At 43.9% G+C, this 7,522-nt stretch overlaps 1 pseudogene across 2 annotated transcripts; it reads right to left on the minus strand.

The window, feature by feature from the left end:
• Nucleotides 1-1,838: 1,838 nt before the first annotated feature.
• Nucleotides 1,839-5,159, minus strand: LOC148012680 (3-ketoacyl-CoA synthase 11 pseudogene; annotated as a pseudogene). Of its 2 annotated transcripts, none has more exons than XR_015689166.1 (2): nt 2,650-5,159; nt 1,839-2,538 (listed from the first exon to the last, which is right to left on the minus strand). The product of XR_015689166.1 is annotated as a 3-ketoacyl-CoA synthase 11 pseudogene, transcript variant X1 (transcript). The 2 variants fall into 2 exon arrangements; XR_015689167.1 differs by having other exon boundaries at nt 2,614-5,159.
• Between the last annotated feature and the right edge of the window lie 2,363 nt (nt 5,160-7,522).

The following is a 7,522-nucleotide window of genomic DNA, read 5'->3' on the forward strand; positions in this document are numbered from 1 at the left end:
ATCTAAAAATATTACAAAACCTTTCACAGTAAGTGGAAAATCCATGCCACACTTAACCTCTTGGAGAGCCAAAAAGTGAATTCTCCCTTTCTTGATGACTAGACTTTGTACCTCAAACCTTTTGGTATTCCCCCCCAAGACCATGCACATACCAAGACATAATGTTTAGCTTTCTCATAGAAAAACTAAGTAATATAATTCAATTCCCTCAAAGGTGCATACATGTTAACAAATCCTTGTTTGCATCTAGCAAACTTCTTAAGAGAGAAAGATTAACTTTTTTTGCTTTCGCAAAATCTTGCTTAAATTCTGAGGATCGCATCCTAAGGTAGAGCATTTTCCTCATGAATAATTGGGCAACTTGTACTTGACTCCTCTAACTTAGAGGCTTCTTTGCAAGGCAAGTCTTTAGTTTGTGAGGCTTTTAGCCGCTTTCTCTCTAATCTCCTCAACGCTTTGAGCATTGAGAAAGTATAACCTCCTTGCCCTTGTCAACAATAGGAGGCACACTTAGCACCTTCTCAACTTGCATGTCGTCCTTATTTTTTAAGTTATTTTGCATGTCCTCTTTGGATAGTTTCTTGCAAAATGCCCACCCTCACATCACACATAGCATGAGTCAAGGAAAGCTAAAAACTTACATCACGTACCATTTCAATGCCTACGTTATCAACAAGGTCCAAAACCTTAGGTAGCTTGACACACATATCCCATAGGATACAAGCGTTCCACTCTCCTTTAGGGCTAAGCGATATCAAGGAGACTTATAAAACCTTACCCCAAAGAGGCAACAATTGTCTTAACTTGATATTCCAAAAGGGTGAGTAGTTGAAGGAATAAAATCCAAAAAAAAAAAAACACTCAAATATAAAAGAACCCCTTCATGTGAGAAGCTTGCCAACCATGGCAAGTAATGCACCAATTCACCACGAAGGTCAACCTATTATCTCTAATCTCTAATGGAACCTTAAAGTACTTGGAAAATGACATGAATGATGACACGATAGTATGCAATACAAGCATTCCACTCTCCTTTAGGGCTAAGCGACTTACCCAAAGAGGCAACAATTGTCTTAACTTGATATTCCGAAAGTGTTAATAGTCTAAGGAATAAAATCCAAAAAAAAAAAACACTCAAATACAAAAGAACCCCTTCATGTGAGAGAAGCTTGCCAACCATGGCAAGTAATGCACCAACTCACCACAAAAGTCAACCTATTCTCTCTAAATCTCTAATGGAACCTTAAAGTACTTGGAAAATGACATGAATGATGAAACGATAGTATGCAAGTGTGCATCAAGCATGAAATGTGCCCATGAATCACCTAGGAAACTTATCTTCAAAAGGCGGTCTTTCCCATGAAGTATATGTAGACACCACAAGCTACAAAATTAGAATAATGATTGCACCTACCCTTCATGAAAAGGAGATTTGAGCTTTGTGCACTCTCTTGTTGTCATCAAATGCTTGGCAATTTGCAACCACATTACCATTTTACAATAGTCTTTTTGTGCATTCAGTATGTGTCAAGTTCCATTACAATATCGTGGCTGGCTTTGAGATGTACTTGTTTGTTAGCGCACACATTTAGTTCATGGTGAAGCAAAGTTTTGGTTTAAGAGAAATAACCTTTGATCCCCATGCATTGCTCGTAGCAATAGATATATTGAGGTATGGTCTATAACAAAGCTCCCTCGTATACACACTAGTGAGTCTTTGGATATGGGATTTCTACAAGCTTCTCATGATATCTAAACTACACTCCTTTTTTTCTTCTTTTTTCTGTTTTTTGGTTGGGTGGTTTATTTCTTTTTTTTTGGGGGGGGGGGGGGGGGGGGATCAAGTTGAAGTTATTGTTCCACACATAAGCACCTCAAAGAAGCCTACATTGGAGCTAGGGGCAACAACACATCTACACCTAAAGCCTTGACTAGGCTTGTAAGGTTTTTTCTTTTTTCTTTTTTTCTTTTTTTGGAAGGAGTCCATATTACTTGTCACGCCACGTTGACTATTTGATGTAAGACCCCCCCCCCCTAGAGTCTAACATGAGCGATGTGTGGCAAGACCTCTACTATACGCAGGGGAAGGGTTAGTGGCAAGTGCCATGCCAATGACTTAAGTCGGCATTTTGTATAGTTTTGCAAGAACGGTCAACCTCACGTGGGACATTCTTTTCAAATTCAAAAGTTCACTTCCCTCGAGAAAGGAGTCGATTTGGACTCACAAAACCGATCTTTAACACTTCCGGGACTCGGGAGTCCGAGGAGCGACAAGACAGCGAAACGCTGCAGCCTGCTTCTATCGGCAACCGATGGGGACAGCTCCACACGGGGTCCTTGAGGCTTGAACCTTCCCTAAGCCGCCGCTGCCGATTGGCTAGCTCCACTTCTATCTCTAACCGAATAGCCTAAAGACTTGGACTTTTTGGGATGCCGACGCGTCATATTTTATATACTCGCGAGTCCCGACTCCCCCTCCTCGCACATCAACAAGGGAATATTCAACTGCTCCCGCTCCTTTCCTTCCACCTGTTTTACCTGTACACGCCAGTATAACAAAGCATTAATCGAACCCGGACTTCCTGTCCGGAAACTGTCATTCCAAAACCCTACCTGTAACAGACTTGTCCCTTTCATTCATCCACACACCTGCGCTTGAACAGGATCCATCCGTACAAATAAGGGACTCCAATAAAATTCATCGATCGTCTGTGAATGCATGATCAGTGGCAAACGGAAGCCCCTCATCAGTACAAACCCACAGACGACAATTATTGTACAAAAGGCCTTCCATCGGAAGCGTTAGCAACCTGCTTAATCATGAGTTGCCCTTGGGCTTCATGCCTTAAGCGGTGTATCAAGCTTAAAGCTTGTTTTGTTAACCCTTTCTTTGAAGCTTTTAAGTTTGTTACAATGGTGCTGGTTCTGAGACCCTTGTAGTACTTGGATGTGTAGAAGAAACCCTCGTATTACTTAGGGTATATGTGCATGCGTGAAAAAGCATAGGAATGATGGCCCCTTTAGTAGAATCCAATGCAGTTATCCTGTGTGTGTGCGTGTGTGTGTGTGTGTGCGTGCGCGTGCGCATAAGCAGAGAATGAAATACCCCATTACAATACTCGGCTGCAATAGAACTGATGTAGTTGGGTCTATGTGTGTGCATAAACAGAGAAATAGATACCCCTTTGCATGTGCAGAGCCATACAATGAGATACCCTGCACCATTAGGCATAAACTCCATTCATGCCCAACAAGAGATCAACTACGGATGGTTGTGTTGCCAATGGTCTTGATAGTAGGCACCACAACAGGAAACTTATGAATAAAAGGGCTCCACACATTGCCCGGCTGATTTGGAGGTATGGATTGCAGAGCTCTCCAAACTGCACTATTGCACTTGAAGCCAGACCCAAACGCAATCTGCCATATGCGATCGCCTTCACTTATCCGGCCTTTGGCCTCGGTGTAGGACAGCTCATACCACAGAGAGCTGCTGGATGTGTTGCCAAACCTGTATAAGGTCATTCTAGAGGGCTCCATGTGCCAATCAGAGAGCTGCAGATTCTTTTCAATCTCGTCGAGAACCCCTCTCCCTCCAGCATGGATGCAGAAATGCTCAAAGGCCAACTTGAAGTCAGGTATGTACGGTTTCACCTTGGTCTTTGACAGCTTTCTTATGACCAAGCTGGCAAAGAAGAGGATTTGCTCGCTGAAGGGCAGAACCAGAGGACCCAATGTGGTAATGTTGGTCTTCAAGGCATCTCCTGCAACTGCCATGAGATCCTTAGAGAGGGCCACACCCACCCTCTCAGTAGGGTCTTCCTCTTGGAAGACACACCTGAAGGGCTTGTCATCTGCACCTTTGTGAGTCCTCACTGAGTGGACAAGCTCGTATTTGGATCTGGGCTTGTCTTTCCTTTTGTTGGAGAGAAGGATGGCAGCTCCCCCAAGTCTAAAGATGCAGTTTGAGAGGAGCATGGACTTGTCATTGCCCCAATACCAGTTCAGGGTTATGTTCTCTGTGCTGACCACCAAAGCATAGGAGTTTTTGTGGACTTGCAGGAGCTGCTTGGCCAGATCAATGGAGATTACCCCTGCACTGCACCCCATCCCCCCCAGATTGAAGCTCTTGATGTCACCTCTCATCTTGTATTTGTTAACAATCATGGAGGTGAGCGAAGGGGTGGGATTAAACAGGCTAGAATTGACAACCAGCATGTCAATCTCCGTGGGTAACACCCCTGTCTTGTCAAACAGATTGTCCAGAGCATTGAAGATGATGGCCTCTGATTCAGACCTTGCCTCACTCATGCATGGATTGGGGGGGTGGCTGAAAACAACCGGCGGTAGGTATGTTTCGTCCCCGAGCCCCGACCGCTCGCAGATCCGCTTCTGGAAATCCAGACTCTTGTCATTGAAGGCCCCTGTTCTGTGGGAGAAGCCCAGGAAGGCATCTGTGGAGCACCGCAGCCGGTCATCGGGCTTCGTGCATGCGAAGTCGAGGAGGTACACCGGCAACGGCTGCGTGAGAAAGTAGATGGTGGCGCCAAAGGCGAGTGCGGCAGAGAAGGCGGTGACGCTGATGAGGTTGAAGCGCAGAATATGCCATAGCTCAGTGAGGTTGAGGTAGCGGAGGCCCAGGACCTCGGCGGCTATGTACATCAGGAGGGGCAGGAGGAGGGGGTAGATGCCATGGCGGTTGAAGCTGCGGTAGCCAAGCTTGACATGCTTGATGTTGACGGATTGGAGGAAGTCTGGGAGCTTCTTCATGCGCTTGACAATGGCAGCGGGAGGGGAGGGGGGTCCTGTTTTGGGATCAATGTGTATGGAAGGAGGGGCCATTGATGCAATGTCTGCCGAAGGAAGCTCTGTTGGTGCTGCTGGGGCAGACATTATAGGCAGCTGATGAAGAGAGAGGATCAGGTGAGGCTCAGCTATGGAATGTTAGAGACGATTGCGAGACCGTTTGCGTGTCATCAGAAATACAAGAGGAGACATGTGACGAGGGTTCAAACTCGAGCTCCCATTAAAAGCACAGACAGAACGAGAGAGAGAGAGAGAGAGAGAGAGAGAGAGAGAGCCTAGAGGGCAGAAAGAAGCCGTAGTAGAGCAAGCGAGTCCGGCAGTGACAGTCATTAAAACCGACAGCTGCTCTCTCCGTCCTTCATTTAAGCATTTTATGTCGAATTTATGGTTGGTATTGTTAAAACTATTCACATCGCATCTGTTTTTTTTCGCCTTCAAAGGTCCAGACTCCAAACGTAGGGGCTGACGTGCAACATATTACGACATATATCATATCAAAAAAAGGAAAAATCCACGGAAACAAATGACGGAATACTGAATATATGAGGCTTTAATATATAACCTAAAAAATTTTCCTAGGCCAACGATTAGCGGAAGGTCCCCATCGAGCCGATAAATGCGGCAGGTCAACCATCCGCACCTGCCCAGACGCGGTAGATTTCGGTCGCTCTCGGGAGTCGGTACTCTCGAGTCTCAGACTCAGAGCTCTATCCGTTTTTCACCACGCGGGGTTTTAAAAATCAAATAAAAATAGGGAATTGAAATTTGAATTTGCAGCGATTGTGAAAAATATGTGGCGAGCCCCGAGATAGAGGGAGACGTTATACATATATAGCAAATTGCGAGACAGCCGCGGGGTGAAAAGTAAATGCGGAGGCGTGGTGAAAAACGCGTTGCGCACGCGGTCAAAAAATTGAGAGAGAGAGAGAGTCTAGAGAGAGAGAGAGAGGAGTCAAACGAGAGAGAGAGAGAGAGAGAGAGAATCCCTTCTCTCGTCCAGATATACCACATTAAACGCCACACACCTGCCTTCGCCAACCCAGCCCCAGAGAGTTTGTTGGAACTGGTGTGAAAAAGCCCAACAGAGAGTTGTTGGCCATCCATTAATAGCAGAAGGCTCCAGTTGGCACCACAATGTTGGCCTCTTTTGCACCCGTCCATCAAATGCAGGGAAAATAATGTAAAAAACTATGGAAACTTGACAGCCTACCAAACATACTTTGGTAGCATGCAAGAGCCTCCCAAAGGCTCCCATTGAATCTTCTAGAAAGATCCTTGCATCTCCCCCCTCCAAAGTTCCCACCTAGCATGCATCTAGCTCCAAACAAAATAGTTTTAGTAGCATATAAGAAAACCTTCAACTCCAAATTTTCATCGCATTTTGTAACAAGTACAAATCCATTGTCCACAACATAAGGCATTGCCCGTGCACTTATGCCACATGGTGTGTCTTTCATCAAGGTAGGAAATGCCCTACAATTTGAGAAGAAAATAAGTACTTACATTAATGCAAAAGAGACTATGTGTTGGTAAAAACCTACTTTGAAGAAGGAAAAAGAAAGAATAGAAAATATCATTCTATAATTGGAGTGTTCCTTTGTACTTCCGCCAGCACTTTGATGTGACAACATGGTTGTATTGCTTAAACTGTTTAATTGCCCCTTTAAGGGTTGGATGGAAAGCAGCTCAACAAATTTTAGCCAAGTATTTGCATAACATGGTTGTATTACTTAAAGTGTTTAATTGCCCCTTTAAGGATTGGATGGAAAGGGGCTCAACAAATTTTAGCCAAGTATTTGCACTAGAGCAAAACATGAGACAGTAAGAATAGAATTTAGAGTTCACATTGGAAACTTTACCATTAAAAACAAATTTGTTCTCCTCCTCAATGGAACCTTCCACAAGTGATTGGCTCTTATTCAACTCTAAACAAATGTACAAAGGTCGTACAACTCCCCCAAATGGATCCATTTAAGAATGCTTTTAATGTATTTGTTGCATCTAAAAAACCATGGCCTATCGTTTCTTGGTGGTAGGCTTGGAATTAGCTTCCTTGTCCTTACTGGCTTTAGGCTTGGAATTAACTGCCTCATCCTTAGTGGATTTAGGCACCCACTTTGTCCTTAGTGGCATTAGGCTTGGAATTAATAGCCTTGTCTTTAGTGGATTTAAGTGCCCAGTTGGTGCTGGGTTTATTTTAGTTGGGAAAGAGTTTGACTCACATGATTTTTCTTTACCTTTTGTGCCTTGAGTAGCTCCTCAAGTACTTACTTTACCCCTCCTTAACCCCTAGAGGTTGTGGTCAATCTTGATGCAATTTGGTTGCCTTTCCCTTGAGGATAACTAAGGTCTCCTTTATAAAAAAACAATAATAATTATGGCATTGAGAAGGCTAAGGTGTATTCTTTGTGCATTGAAGTTAACATTGCACTCAGCAATCCACTTGAAATTCTTCTAAGTAGGATTTCTCTCTCAACATCTTCTCTCCTTTTAGAAGTACAAAGAATATAAGTAGTATGCTTTTAGTTTCTAATGTTATCAAAATCTTACACTTCCCTAAGAGAGTGTATGGAGTTCCCCCATATGGGTGGATTGTTGCATTTGTTGGTACATGTTCATGTGTCCAACTCCATGCATTGTATGTAACTAATTGAAATTGGACCCTTTGTCTATGAGAGCATCTACACTATGCTCTTTTTTGTAGTTATTTTGACCC

The sequence above is a fragment of the Lygodium microphyllum genome, chromosome 27 (assembly GCF_053477565.2).
Source record: "Lygodium microphyllum isolate KBCC chromosome 27, Lygodium_microphyllum_v1.1.10, whole genome shotgun sequence".
In the NCBI taxonomy this organism is placed as follows: domain Eukaryota; kingdom Viridiplantae; phylum Streptophyta; class Polypodiopsida; order Schizaeales; family Lygodiaceae; genus Lygodium; species Lygodium microphyllum.